The sequence below is a fragment of the Bombina bombina genome, chromosome 9 (assembly GCF_027579735.1).
Source record: "Bombina bombina isolate aBomBom1 chromosome 9, aBomBom1.pri, whole genome shotgun sequence".
Taxonomy (NCBI): Eukaryota; Metazoa; Chordata; class Amphibia; order Anura; family Bombinatoridae; genus Bombina; species Bombina bombina.
Window position 1 is genome coordinate 265,964,605 of NC_069507.1, and position 13,806 is coordinate 265,978,410.

The 13,806-nt window shown below is 40.8% G+C and overlaps 1 protein-coding gene across 1 annotated transcript in view; it reads left to right on the forward strand.

Annotated features, from left to right (window-relative positions):
* Positions 1–690: 690 nt before the first annotated feature.
* The window catches only part of STYK1 (serine/threonine/tyrosine kinase 1), a 74,812-nt gene continuing 61,696 nt past the window's right edge, over positions 691–13,806 (forward strand). Inside the window, exons 1-2 of the mRNA XM_053692799.1 lie at positions 691–787; positions 1,913–1,962. The gene's annotated coding sequence lies outside the window, so the exon portion shown is untranslated. The remainder of the gene's footprint in view (positions 788–1,912; positions 1,963–13,806) is intronic.

Sequence of the window (13,806 nt, forward strand, 5' to 3'; positions counted from 1 at the left end):
CATGTGACATGTGTGTGAGGAGGAAGGTACAGACACAGTACAGTTATACAGAATGTTATGTTTATACACAGGTATGACTAAGCATGTGACCTGTGTGTGAAGAGGAAGGTACAGACACAGTACAGTTATACAGAGGTTATGTTTATACACAGGTATGACTGAGCCTATGACCTGTGTGTGAGGAGGAAGGTACAGACACAGTACAGTTATACAGAGGTTATGTGCATACACAGGTATGACTGAGCGTGTGACCTGTGTGTGAGGAGGAAGGTACAGACACAGTACAGTTATACAGAGGTTATGTTTATACGCAGGTATGACTGAGCCTATGACCTGTGTGTGAGGAGGAAGGTACAGACACAGTACAGTTATACAGAGGTTATGTTTATACGCAGGTATGACTGAGCCTGTGACCTGTGTGTGAGGAGGAAGGTACAGACACAGTACAGTTATACAGAGGTTATGTGCATACACAGGTATGACTGAGCGTGTGACCTGTGTGTGAGGAGGAAGGTACAGACACAGTACAGTTATACAGAGGTTATGTTTATACGCAGGTATGACTGAGCCTGTGACCTGTGTGTGAGGAGGAAGGTACAGACACAGTACAGTTAGCAGGGAGGGGGAAGTTAGCACCCATCAAAGCCAGATAGACCTGTCCGACAGGTGTGAAGTCAGAAGAAATCTGATCACCGACGTGTATTCTGGGATATTCCTGTCTGTCTGAAGAGCAGCACAGAGCAACGGCCAGACAGGGAGAGAGGAGACCACAACATCAAGAATCAATGTGAGGAAATGACAGGGGGTAGAATGCACTAGAGGGGGCAGTACCTACACTACACCAGGGGGCACAGCTGGTGAACTAACACAATAGGGGCACAGGTAGGTTTTCATATAAGGGGCTGATCACTGACACAGAGCAATGACTACATCAGAGGGGCAGCAGACAGTGAAACTATTAATACCAAGGGGGTATATTACTGACAGTGAGATCATTAATACCAAGGGGGTAAATTACTGACAGTGAGATCATTAATACCAGGGGGGTAAATTACTGACAGTGAGACCATTAATACCAAGGGGGTATATTACTGACAGTGAGACCATTAATACCAAGGGGGTAAATTACTGACAGTGAGATCATTAATACCAGGGGGGTAAATTACTGACAGTGAGACCATTAATACCAGGGGGATAAATTCACTGACAGTGAGACCATTAATACCAGGGGGTAAATTCACTGACAGTGAGATCATTAATACCAGGGGGGTAAATTACTGACAGTGAGATCATTAATACCAGGGGGGTAAATTCACTGACAGTGAGACCATTAATACCAGGGGGATAAATTCCCTGACAGTGAGACCATTAATACCAGGGGGATAAATTCACTGACAGTGAGACCATTAATACCAAGGGGTAAATTACTGACAGTGAGACCATTAATACCAAGGGGGTAAATTACTGACAGTGAGACCATTAATACCAGGGGGGTAAATTCACTGACAGTGAGACCATTAATACCAGGGGGGTAAATTCACTGACAGTGAGACCATTAATACCAGGGGGGTAAATTCACTGACAGGGAGACCATTAATACCAGGGGGGTAAATCACTGACAGTGAGACCATTAATACCAGGGGGGTAAATTCACTGACATAGGGCCACATTAATTAACAATAGAGGGGGCAGTAAGCACCAGAGATTACTGAGGAAGAGAAAGTAACCACAGAGCTAGAAAGAGGGGCAGTACCTGAGATACACTATAGACAGGGAAGAAGGAAGTGTAGGACATGCCGGTTGTAAGGATACATCGATTACATGAGTGTGTCTGCATATGGTGACCTGAACAGACTGAGGGACTCACTAGATGGATTATTTCATATAATAATGAGACAATATTCCCAAACAGGGGCAAAGTGCTAAGGTCAACAGTGTTCAACCCCAGAACCCCACTGCCAGGTAAGTACATCCAGAGGGAATATCTGACAGGTGGGAGGGGCAGAACAGTCATATATAGGAGCTTATCTTGTGTATATATGTGTGTGTGTATGTGTGTGTGTATGGGTATATATGTGCATATGTATGTGTATATGTATGTGTGTGTGTATGGGTATATATGTGTGTGTGTGTGTGTATATATTTGTGTGTGTGTGTATATGTGTATGTGTATGTATATATATGTGTGTGTATATATATATATATATATATATATATATATATATACACACACAGACATCCCAACCTGCAAAAACTCATTTCAGGGAGGTGGCTTCACCCGCTACTGCGCCGCCCCCCCCCCCCCCCCCCCCCAGTTATATATTGGACACCTTGAAACCTTAAATAAGATAGAGACTTATCATTAAAGTAGCTCCCCACTAAAGTCACATTTAAAAAAGTAGCTTTATTGCAGAACCACATACAACAAACCTATTTTCCAGTGATCGTACGCTTGTTGAATGCCTAAATAATTTAGAATACAAAGTTTAATTACGTGCAGTAAATAAAGTAGTATTTGTGTTTTATTTTATTAAAATCAGTGGGGGCTTTTTGGTTACTGATGCTTTAAGGGTTCTATAACATCCCAGCAACTAAAGGCATTCCTTAAAGAAACACTTTTCCGGATTTGGGCCACATTGGATCATGGTACTTGGAGTTTCAGGGAGATTGCATTCCATTTGCTGGCATCAGGGAGTCGCTATTACAATCAGGGAGACTCCCTGAACTTCATATATATATGTGTGTGTGTGTGTGCGTGCATGGGTATATATGTGTATATGTATGTATATTTATATGTGTGTGTGTGTGTGCGCATGGGTATATATGGGTATATGTATGTATATTTATATGTGTGTGTGTGCGCATGGGTATATATGGGTATATGTATGTATATTTATATGTGTGTGTGTGTGCGCATGGGTATATGTATGTATATTTATATGTGTGTGTGTGTGTGTGCGCATGGGTATATATGGGTATATGTATGTATATTTATATGTGTGTGTGTGTGTGCGCATGGGTATATATGGGTATATGTATGTATATTTATATGTGTGTGTGTGTGCGCATGGGTATATATGGGTATATGTATGTATATTTATATGTGTGTGTGTGCGTGCGCATGAGTATATATGGGTATATGTATGTATATTTATATGTGTGTGTGTGCGCATGGGTATATATGGGTATATGTATGTATATTTATATGTGTGTGTGTGTGTGTGCACATGGGTATGGGTATGTATATGTATATATATATATATATATATATATATATATATATATATATATACTCCCCCTGGTGTAGTGTTTTTATTGCCCCCTCTAGTGCACATTCGTCATGAAAATGGGATTTTCATTTTTGTAAACTAAAGCAAAATTCCAAATGAACGCACTATTTAAAATTAAAGAAAAATACTGACACAATTACAGTTGTTTGCACTGATACAATACAGAGGGCACCGTCTTTAGAAGGAGCACTTTATTGTACAGTTACTTTAACATAAGAATAAAAATGCTCCTGACATAGGACTCGTTTTTATTGAGCCACAATTAGGGTTTTGCAAGGTCACAAAGCGAAAAACTGCTGTTGGAAGTCATTACAGTTATCGCCAGTTTACATGACATAATTTCCATCATTACTAGCAGCCGGTGATAAATATAATGTAGCTTTGTTTCTCTCTAGAGGCGACCATAGACAAGGAGCGCAGAGCGCAGACGTTAAACATAAATCTTATAGTGTTAGCTCAGGTTACCATAGCAATGAAATTGTTTTGGTGCAATTTTCAAGAAATCCGACGTCAGATGAAAGCGTTAACACGACATTAACTTAAACCAACCAGAAAAGAGCAACTTCACGCAATGCGCAAAATATTTCAATGAAAACATGTTACTAAAATGGAGCCGTAAACTACTTTTAGTTGTCGGCCACTTCGGTAGCGTGCGGCTCCATTTTTAGTGGCTCAATGAGAACGAGCCCATACACGTCACAAAAACAAACGTCATTATGTAGTAATGTCAGATATGCAAAGCAGCATCCCAATAAGCTTGTAACAACATAAATAACTATTTCAGATCATGAATTATTCATACAACATATTACAGAGGGTGATTATTCATAGCACATTCTATTATATAGACGGAAATAACCAATCATGTTATTAGTGAGATGGAAATTAAATCCATTCTGTATCCTCCTTTACTGTCAAACAAAGTGATTATAGAAGAATAAATACAGAGGAGAAGACGTAGGGACAGGAGCATATTTGGGTCTAGGACAATTAGGTCTGTGCTTAGAGCAGCATTATCTAGTAGGGACGGCCTTTTGGGCAGTATGAGAATGACCCAGAAACATATCAAATCTAAATATTTGTATTAGAAAATAATATTTGTGTTAGGTTTAACACTGTATCAATTCTTACATTTAATCTTTTAAAATCTAGTAGATAGTTGAAAAGTTTTACAGTAATGTAAAATATAAAATGTAAGATGTGTCACTTGATTCTTAAAAGATATATTAAAACAATACAATATTGATTACTATATTTAAATAATTTGGCATTTTCATGTAGTCATTTCATATATAGAGGCTAAATAGAGTTTATGAAATCTAGTTGTTGTTCAATTATTTAACCATAAAACCATGATATGTGTTAGATATGACAAACATAAACTTGCTGAGACTGAGTAATCACACAAAGAAGAGATTTGCACAATTACATTTTTCATTTCTAGTGATTTTTTTCTGACCCATAGTGTGATCTGGGGAACAGACCTCACATAGCGTGTCATAGTGTCACATAGTGTGATTTTACTGAGGTATAATGTGATCTGGGGAACATAACTCACATAGCGTGTCACAGTGTCACATAGTGTGATGTTACTGAGGTATAATGTGATCTGGGAACAGACCTCACATAGCGTGTCACAGTGTCACATAGTGTGATTTTACTGAGGTATAATGTGATCTGGGGAACAGACCTCACATAGTGTGTCATAGTGTCACATAGTGTGATTTTACTGAGGTATTATGTGATCTGGGGAACAGACCTCACATAGCGTGTCATAGTGTCACATAGTGTGATTTTACTGAGGTATAATGTGATCTGGGGAACAGACCTCACATAGTGTGTCATAGTGTCACATAGTGTGATTTTACTGAGGTATTATGTGATCTGGGGAACAGACCTCACATAGCGTGTCATAGTGTCACATAGTGTGATTTTACTGAGGTATTATGTGATCTGGAGAACAGACCTCACATAGCGTGTTACATAGTGTGATTTTACTGAGGTATTATGTGATCTGGGGAACAGACCTCACATAGCGTGTCACAGTGTCACATAGTGTGATGTTACTGAGGTATAATGTGATCTGGGGAACAGACCTCACATAGCGTGTCATAGTGTCACATAGTGGGATTTTACTGAGGTATAATGTGATCTGGGGAACAGACCTCACATAGCGTGTCATAGTGTCACATAGTGTGATTTTACTGAGGTATTATGTGATCTGGGGAACAGACCTCACATAGCGTGTCATAGTGTCACATAGTGTGATTTTACTGAGGTATAATGTGATCTGGGGAACAGACCTCACATAGGGTGTCACGCTGTCACATAGTGTGATTTTACTGAGGTATAATGTGATCTGGGGAACAGACCTCACATAGTGTGTCATAGTGTCACATAGTGTGATTTTACTGAGGTATAATGTGATCTGGGGAACAGACCTCACATAGTGTGTCACAGTGTCACATAGTGTGATGTTACTGAGGTATAATGTGATCTGGGGAACAGACCTCACATAGTGTGTCATGCTGTCACATAGTGTGATGTTACTGAGGTATAATGTGATCTGGGGAACAGACCTCACATAGCGTGTCATAGTGTCACATAGTGTGATGTTACTGAGTATAATGTGATCTGGGGAACAGACCTCACATAGCGTGTCACAGTGTCACATAGTGTGATGTTACTGAGGTATAATGTGATCTGGGGAACAGACCTCACATAGTGTGTCACAGTGTCACATAGTGTGATGTTACTGAGGTATAATGTGATCTGGGGAACAGACCTCACATAGCGTGTCACAGTGTCACATAGTGTGATGTTACTGAGTATAATGTGATCTGGGGAACAGACCTCACATAGTGTGTCATGGTGTCACATAGTGTGATTTTACTGAGTTATAATGTGATCTGGGGAACAGACCTCACATAGCGTGTCATAGTGCCACATAGTGTGATTTTACTGATGTATAATGTGATCTGGGGAACAGACCTCACATAGCGTGTCATAGTGTCACATAGTGTGATTTTACTGAGTATAATGTGATCTGGGGAACAGACCTCACATAGTGTGTCATGGTGTCACATAGTGTGATTTTACTGAGGTATAATGTGATCTAGGGAACAGACCTCACATAGCGTGTCACGCTGTCACATAGTGTGATGTTACTGAGGTATAATGTAATCTGGGGAACAGACCTCACATAGCGTGTCATAGTGTCACATAGTGTGATTTTACTGATGTATAATGTGATCTGGGGAACAGACCTCACATAGCGTGTCACATAGTGTGATGTTACTGAGGTATAATGTGATCTGGGGAACAGACCTCACATAGCGTGTCACATAGTGTGATGTTACTGAGGTATTATGTGATCTGGGGAACAGACCTCGCATAGCGTGTCATAGTGTCACAGAGTGTGATGTTACTGAGGTATAATGTGATCTGGGGAACAGACCTCATATAGTGTGTCATAGTGTCACATAGTGTGATGTTACTGAGGTATAATGTGATCTGGGGAACAGACCTCACATAGTGTGTCACAGTGTCACATAGTGTGATTTTACTGAGGTATAATGTGATCTGGGGAACAGACCTCACATAGTGTGTCACAGTGTCACATAGTGTGATGTTACTGAGGTATAATGTGATCTGGGGAACATAACTCACATAGCGTGTCACAGTGTCACATAGTGTGATGTTACTGAGGTATAATGTGATCTGGGGAACAGACCTCACATAGCATGTCACAGTGTCACATAGTGTGATGTTACTGAGGTATAATGTGATCTGGGGAACAGACCTCACATAGCGTGTCACAGTGTCACATAGTGTGATGTTACTGAGGTATAATGTGATCTGGGGAACAGACCTCACATAGCGTGTCATAGTGTCACATAGTGTGATTTTACTGAGGTATAATGTGATCTGGGGAACAGACCTCACATAGTGTGTCATGGTGTCACATAGTGTGATTTTACTGAGTTATAATGTGATCTGGGGAACAGACCTCACATAGCGTGTCACAGTGTCACATAGTGTGATGTTACTGAGGTATAATGTGATCTGGGGAACAGACCTCACATAGCGTGTCATAGTGTCACATAGTGTGATTTTACTGATGTATAATGTGATCTGGGGAACAGACCTCACATAGCGTGTCACATAGTGTGATGTTACTGAGGTATAATGTGATCTGGGGAACAGACCTCACATAGCGTGTCACATAGTGTGATGTTACTGAGGTATTATGTGATCTGGGGAACAGACCTCACATAGCGTGTCATAGTGTCACAGAGTGTGATGTTACTGAGGTATAATGTGATCTGGGGAACAGACCTCATATAGTGTGTCATAGTGTCACATAGTGTGATGTTACTGAGGTATAATGTGATCTGGGGAACAGACCTCACATAGTGTGTCACAGTGTCACATAGTGTGATTTTACTGAGGTATAATGTGATCTGGGGAACAGACCTCACATAGTGTGTCACAGTGTCACATAGTGTGATGTTACTGAGGTATAATGTGATCTGGGGAACATAACTCACATAGCGTGTCACAGTGTCACATAGTGTGATGTTACTGAGGTATAATGTGATCTGGGGAACAGACCTCACATAGCATGTCACAGTGTCACATAGTGTGATGTTACTGAGGTATAATGTGATCTGGGGAACAGACCTCACATAGCGTGTCACAGTGTCACATAGTGTGATGTTACTGAGGTATAATGTGATCTGGGGAACAGACCTCACATAGCGTGTCATAGTGTCACATAGTGTGATTTTACTGAGGTATAATGTGATCTGGGGAACAGACCTCACATAGTGTGTCATAGTGTCACATAGTGTGATTTTACTGAGGTATAATGTGATCTGGGGAACAGACCTCACATAGTGTGTCACAGTGTCACATAGTGTGAAGTTACTGAGGTATAATGTGATCTGGGGAACAGACCTCACATAGTGTGTCATAGTGTCACATAGTGTGATGTTACTGAGGTATAATGTGATCTAGGGACCTCACATAGTGTGAAGTTACTGAGGTATAATGTGATCTAGGGAACAGACCTCACATAGCGTGTCACACTGTCACATAGTGTGATTTTACTGGGGTATAATGTGATCTGGGGAACAGACCTCACATAGCGTGTCACAGTGTCACATAGTGTGATGTTACTGAGGTATAATGTGATCTGGGGAACAGACCTCACATAGCGTGTCATAGTGTCACATAGTGTGATGTTACTGAGGTATAATGTGATCTGGGGAACAGACCTCACATAGTGTGTCACAGTGTCACATAGTGTGATTTTACTGAGGTATAATGTGATCTGGGGAACAGACCTCACATAGCGTGTCATAGTGTCACATAGTGTGATGTTACTGATGTATAATGTGATCTGGGGAACAGACCTCACATAGTGTGTCATAGTGTCACATAGTGTAATGTTACTGAGGTTTAATGTGATCTGGGGAACAGACCTCACATAGTGTGTCACAGTGTCAAATAGTGTGATTTTACAGAGGTATAATGTGATCTGGGGAACAGACCTCACATAGTGTGTCACAGTGTCAAATAGTGTGATTTTACAGAGGTATATTGTGATCTGGGGAACAGACCTCACATAGTGTGTCACATAGTGTGATGTTACTGAGGTATAATGTGATCTGGGGAACAGACCTCACATAGCGTGTCACAGTGTCAAATAGTGGGATTTTACTGAGGTATATTGTGATCTGGGGAACAGACCTCACATAGCGTGTCACGCTGTCACATAGTGTGACTTTACTGAGGTATAATGTGATCTGGGGAACAGACCTCACATAGTGTGTCATAGTGTCACATAGTGTGATTTTACTGAGGTATATTGTGATCTGGGGAACAGACCTCACATAGCGTGTCATAGTGTCACATAGTGTGATGTTACTGAGGTATAATGTGATCTGGGGAACAGACCTCACATAGTGTGTCACAGTGTCACATAGTGTTATGTTACTGAGGTATAATGTGATCTGGGGAACAGACCTTACATAGCGTGTCACAGTGTCACATAGTGTGATGTTACTGAGGTATAATGTGATCTGGGGAACAGACCTCACATAGCGTGTCATAGTGTCACATAGTGTGATTTTACTGAGGTATAATGTGATCTGGGGAACAGACCTCACATAGCGTGTCACGCTGTCACATAGTGTGATGTTACTGAGGTATAATGTGATCTGGGGAACAGACCTCACATAGTGTGTCACACTGTCACATAGTGTGATTTTACTGAGGTATAATGTGATCTGGGGAACAGACCTCACATAGCGTGTCATAGTGTCACATAGTGTGATTTTACTGAGGTATAATGTGATCTGGGGAACAGACCTCACATAGCGTGTCACAGTGTCACATAGTGTGATTTTACTGAGGTATAATGTGATCTGGGGAACAGACCTCACATAGCGTGTCACAGTGTCACATAGTGTGATGTTACTGAGGTATAATGTGATCTGGGGAACAGACCTCACATAGCGTGTCATAGTGTCACATAGTGTGATGTTACTGAGGTATAATGTGATCTGGGGAACAGACCTCACATAGCGTGTCACAGTGTCACATAGTGTGATGTTACTGAGGTATAATGTGATCTGGGGAACAGACCTCACATAGCGTGTCATAGTGTCACATAGTGTGATGTTACTGAGGTATAATGTGATCTGGGGAACAGACCTCACATAGCGTGTCACAGTGTCACATAGTGTGATGTTACTGAGGTATAATGTGATCTGGGGAACAGACCTCACATAGCGTGTCATAGTGTCAAATAGTGTGATTTTACAGAGGTATATTGTGATCTGGGGAACAGACCTCACATAGCGTGTCACGCTGTCACATAGTGTGACTTTACTGAGGTATAATGTGATCTGGGGAACAGACCTCACATAGTGTGTCACAGTGTCACATAGTGTGATTTTACTGAGGTATAATGTGATCTGGGGAACAGACCTCACATAGTGTGTCATAGTGTCACATAGTGTGATGTTACTGAGGTATAATGTGATCTGGGGAACAGACCTCACATAGCGTGTCATAGTGTCACATAGTGTGATGTTACTGAGGTATAATGTGATCTGGGGAACAGACCTCACATAGCGTGTCATAGTGTCACATAGTGTGAAGTTACTGAGGTATAATGTGATCTAGGGAATAGACCTCACATAGTGTGTCACATAGTGTGAAGTTACTGAGCCATAGTGTGATCTAGGGAATAGACCTCACATAGTGTGTCACATAGTGTGAAGTTACTGAGGTATAATGTGATCTAGGGAACAGACCTCACATAGCGTGTCACACTGTCACATAGTGTGATTTTACTGAGGTATAATGTAATCTGGGGAACATAACTCACATAGCGTGTCACAGTGTCAAATAGTGTGATTTTACAGAGGTATAATGTGATCTGGGGAACAGACCTCACATAGCATGTTACAGTGTCACATAGTGTGATGTTACTGAGGTATAATGTGATCTGGGGAACAGACCTCACATAGTGTGTCACAGTGTCAAATAGTGTGATTTTACAGAGGTATAATGTGATCTGGGGAACAGACCTCACATAGTGTGTCACAGTGTCAAATAGTGTGATTTTACAGAGGTATATTGTGATCTGGGGAACAGACCTCACATAGTGTGTCATAGTGTCACATAGTGGGATTTTACTGAGGTATATTGTGATCTGGAGAACAGACCTCACATAGCGTGTTACAGTGTCCCATAGTATGATTTTACTTAGGTATAGTGTGATCCAGGGTAAATGACATCACACAGACTTGGCAGTTCTGTTAGAAGGATGTGCCAGTGAGTGGTAAAAGTTAATGAACAAACAAAGAGCTGGGAAGGGAGGAAATCTCATATGGTGACAATAAAAAAGGGATAGGCAGAGGGCAATAAAGGGACGTTACATTCTATACTGTACTATCTTGTACACATTCTCAGTGCCCGACAGCATAATGTACTTCTGTTTTCTGAATAATCTCTGTGCTCAATATGTAATGTATATGGGTATAACAGCACAATACAGGAGTTATTGTATAGTGTGACTATGTAGGTTTGTGCTAAACTGCTCAGTATATAATGTATATATGTATAACAGCACAATACAGGAGTAACTTTGTAGTGTGACTATGTAGGTTTGTGCTAAACTGCTCAGTATATAATGTATATGTGTATAACAGCACAATACAGGAGTTACTGTATAGTATGACTATGTAGGTTTGTGCTAAACTGCTCAGTATATAATGTATATATGTATAACAGCACAATACAGGAGTTACTGTATATACAGGAGTTACTCTATAGTGCAGTGTTTTTCAACCAGTGTGCCGTGGCACACTAGTGTGCCGTGAGAGATCCTCAGGTGTGCCACGGCAGACTGACAACAGTGTAACATATTTTTTAAACTTTGCTTGTTTTTTACTCCCAGTGCAGGGGTAGTTTGTAGGAGGCATGGCATAACAGCACAATACATACAGTATGTGTGTGTTTGTGTGTATGTGTATATATATATGCTGTATTAGGCTACAATGTGTGATTTTTTTTAAATTTTGGGATGGTGGTGTGCCACAGGATTTTTTAATGTAAAAAAGTGTGCCACAGCAAAAAAAAGGTTAAAAATCACTGCTATAGTGTGACTATGTAGGTTTGTGCTAAACTGCTCAGTATATAATGTATATATGTATAACAGCACAATATAGGAGTAACTTTGTAGTGTGACTATGTAGGTTTGTGCTAGACTGCTCAGTATAGAATGTATATGTGTATAACAGCACAATACAGGAGTTACTGTATAGTGTGACTATGTAGGTTTGTGCTAAACTGCTCAGTATAGAATGTATATGTGTATAACAGCACAATACAGGAGTTACTGTGTAGTGTGACTATGTAGGTTTGTGCTAAACTGCTCAGTATAGAATGTATATGTGTATAACAGCACAATACAGGAGTTACTGTGTAGTGTGAATATGTAGGTTTGTGCTAGACTATTCAGTATATAATGTATATGTGTATAACAGCATAATACAGGAGTTACTGTGTAGTGTGACTATGTAGGTTTGTGCTAAACTGCTCAGTATGTAATGTATATGTGTACAACAACACAATACAGGAGTTACTGTGTAGTGTGAATATGTAGGTTTGTGCTAGACTATTCAGTATATAATGTATATGTGTATAACAGCACAATACAGGAGTTACTGTGTAGTGTGACTATGTAGGTTTGTGCTAAACTGCTCAGTATGTAATGTATATGTGTATAACAGCACAATACAGGAGTTACTGTGTAGTGTGACTATGTAGGTTTGTGATAAACTGCTCAGTATGTAATGTATATGTGTATAACAGCACAATACAGGACAGAGTAACTGTGTAGTGTGATTAAGTAGGTTTGTGCTAAACTGCTCAGTATAGAATGTATCCATAACCTGTTCTGAGTCGGCGGACAGATATCGCCGGAAATCAACCCAATCCAATACGATCGGATTGATTGACACCCCCTGTTAGCGGCAAATCTGCAGGGGGCAGTATTGCACCAGCAGTTCACCAGAACGGCTGGTGCAATGATAAATGCTGAGAGCGTATGCTGTCGGCATTAATCGATGTGCAGCGGACATGATCCGCAATATCAAATCATGTCCACTCGCACATTTTTAAATAGCCCCCTGGGTTCAATAGCACAGACTTGCACAAAGCAATACCCAGGTCAGGTACTGAATGCATTAAATAGCATAGACTTGCACAAAGCAATAGTCAGGTCAGGAACTGAATGCACTGAATAGCACAGACTTGCACAAAGCAATACCCAGGTCAGGTACTGAATGCACTGAATAGCAGAGACTTGCACAAAGCAACAGCCAGGTCAGGTACTGAATGCACTGAATACCACAGACTTGCACAAAGCAATACCAAGGTCATGTACTCAATGCATTAAATAGCACAGACCTGCACAAAGCAATACCCAGGTCAGGTACTGAATGCACTGAATACCACAGACTTGCACAAAGCAATACCAAGGTCATGTACTGAATGCATTAAATAGCACAGACCTGCACAAAGCAATACCCAGGTCAGATACTGAATGCACTAAGTATCTCAGGCTTGCACAAAGCATTACCCAGGTCAGGTACTGAATGCACTAAGTAGCACAGACTTGCACAAAGCATTACCCAGGTCAGGTACTGAATGCACTAAGTAGCACAGACTTGCACAAAGCATTACCCAGGTCAGGTACTGAATGCATTAAATAGCACAGACTTGCACAAAGCATTACCCAGGTCAGGTACTGAATGCACTAAGTATCACAGACTTGCACAAAGCATTACCCAGGTCAGGTACTGAATACACTAAGTAGCACAGACCTGCACAAAGCAATACCCAGGTCAGGTACTGAATGCACCAAGTAGCACAGACCTGCACAATTAAATACCCAGGTCAGGTACTGAATGCACTAAGTAGCACAGACTTGCACAAA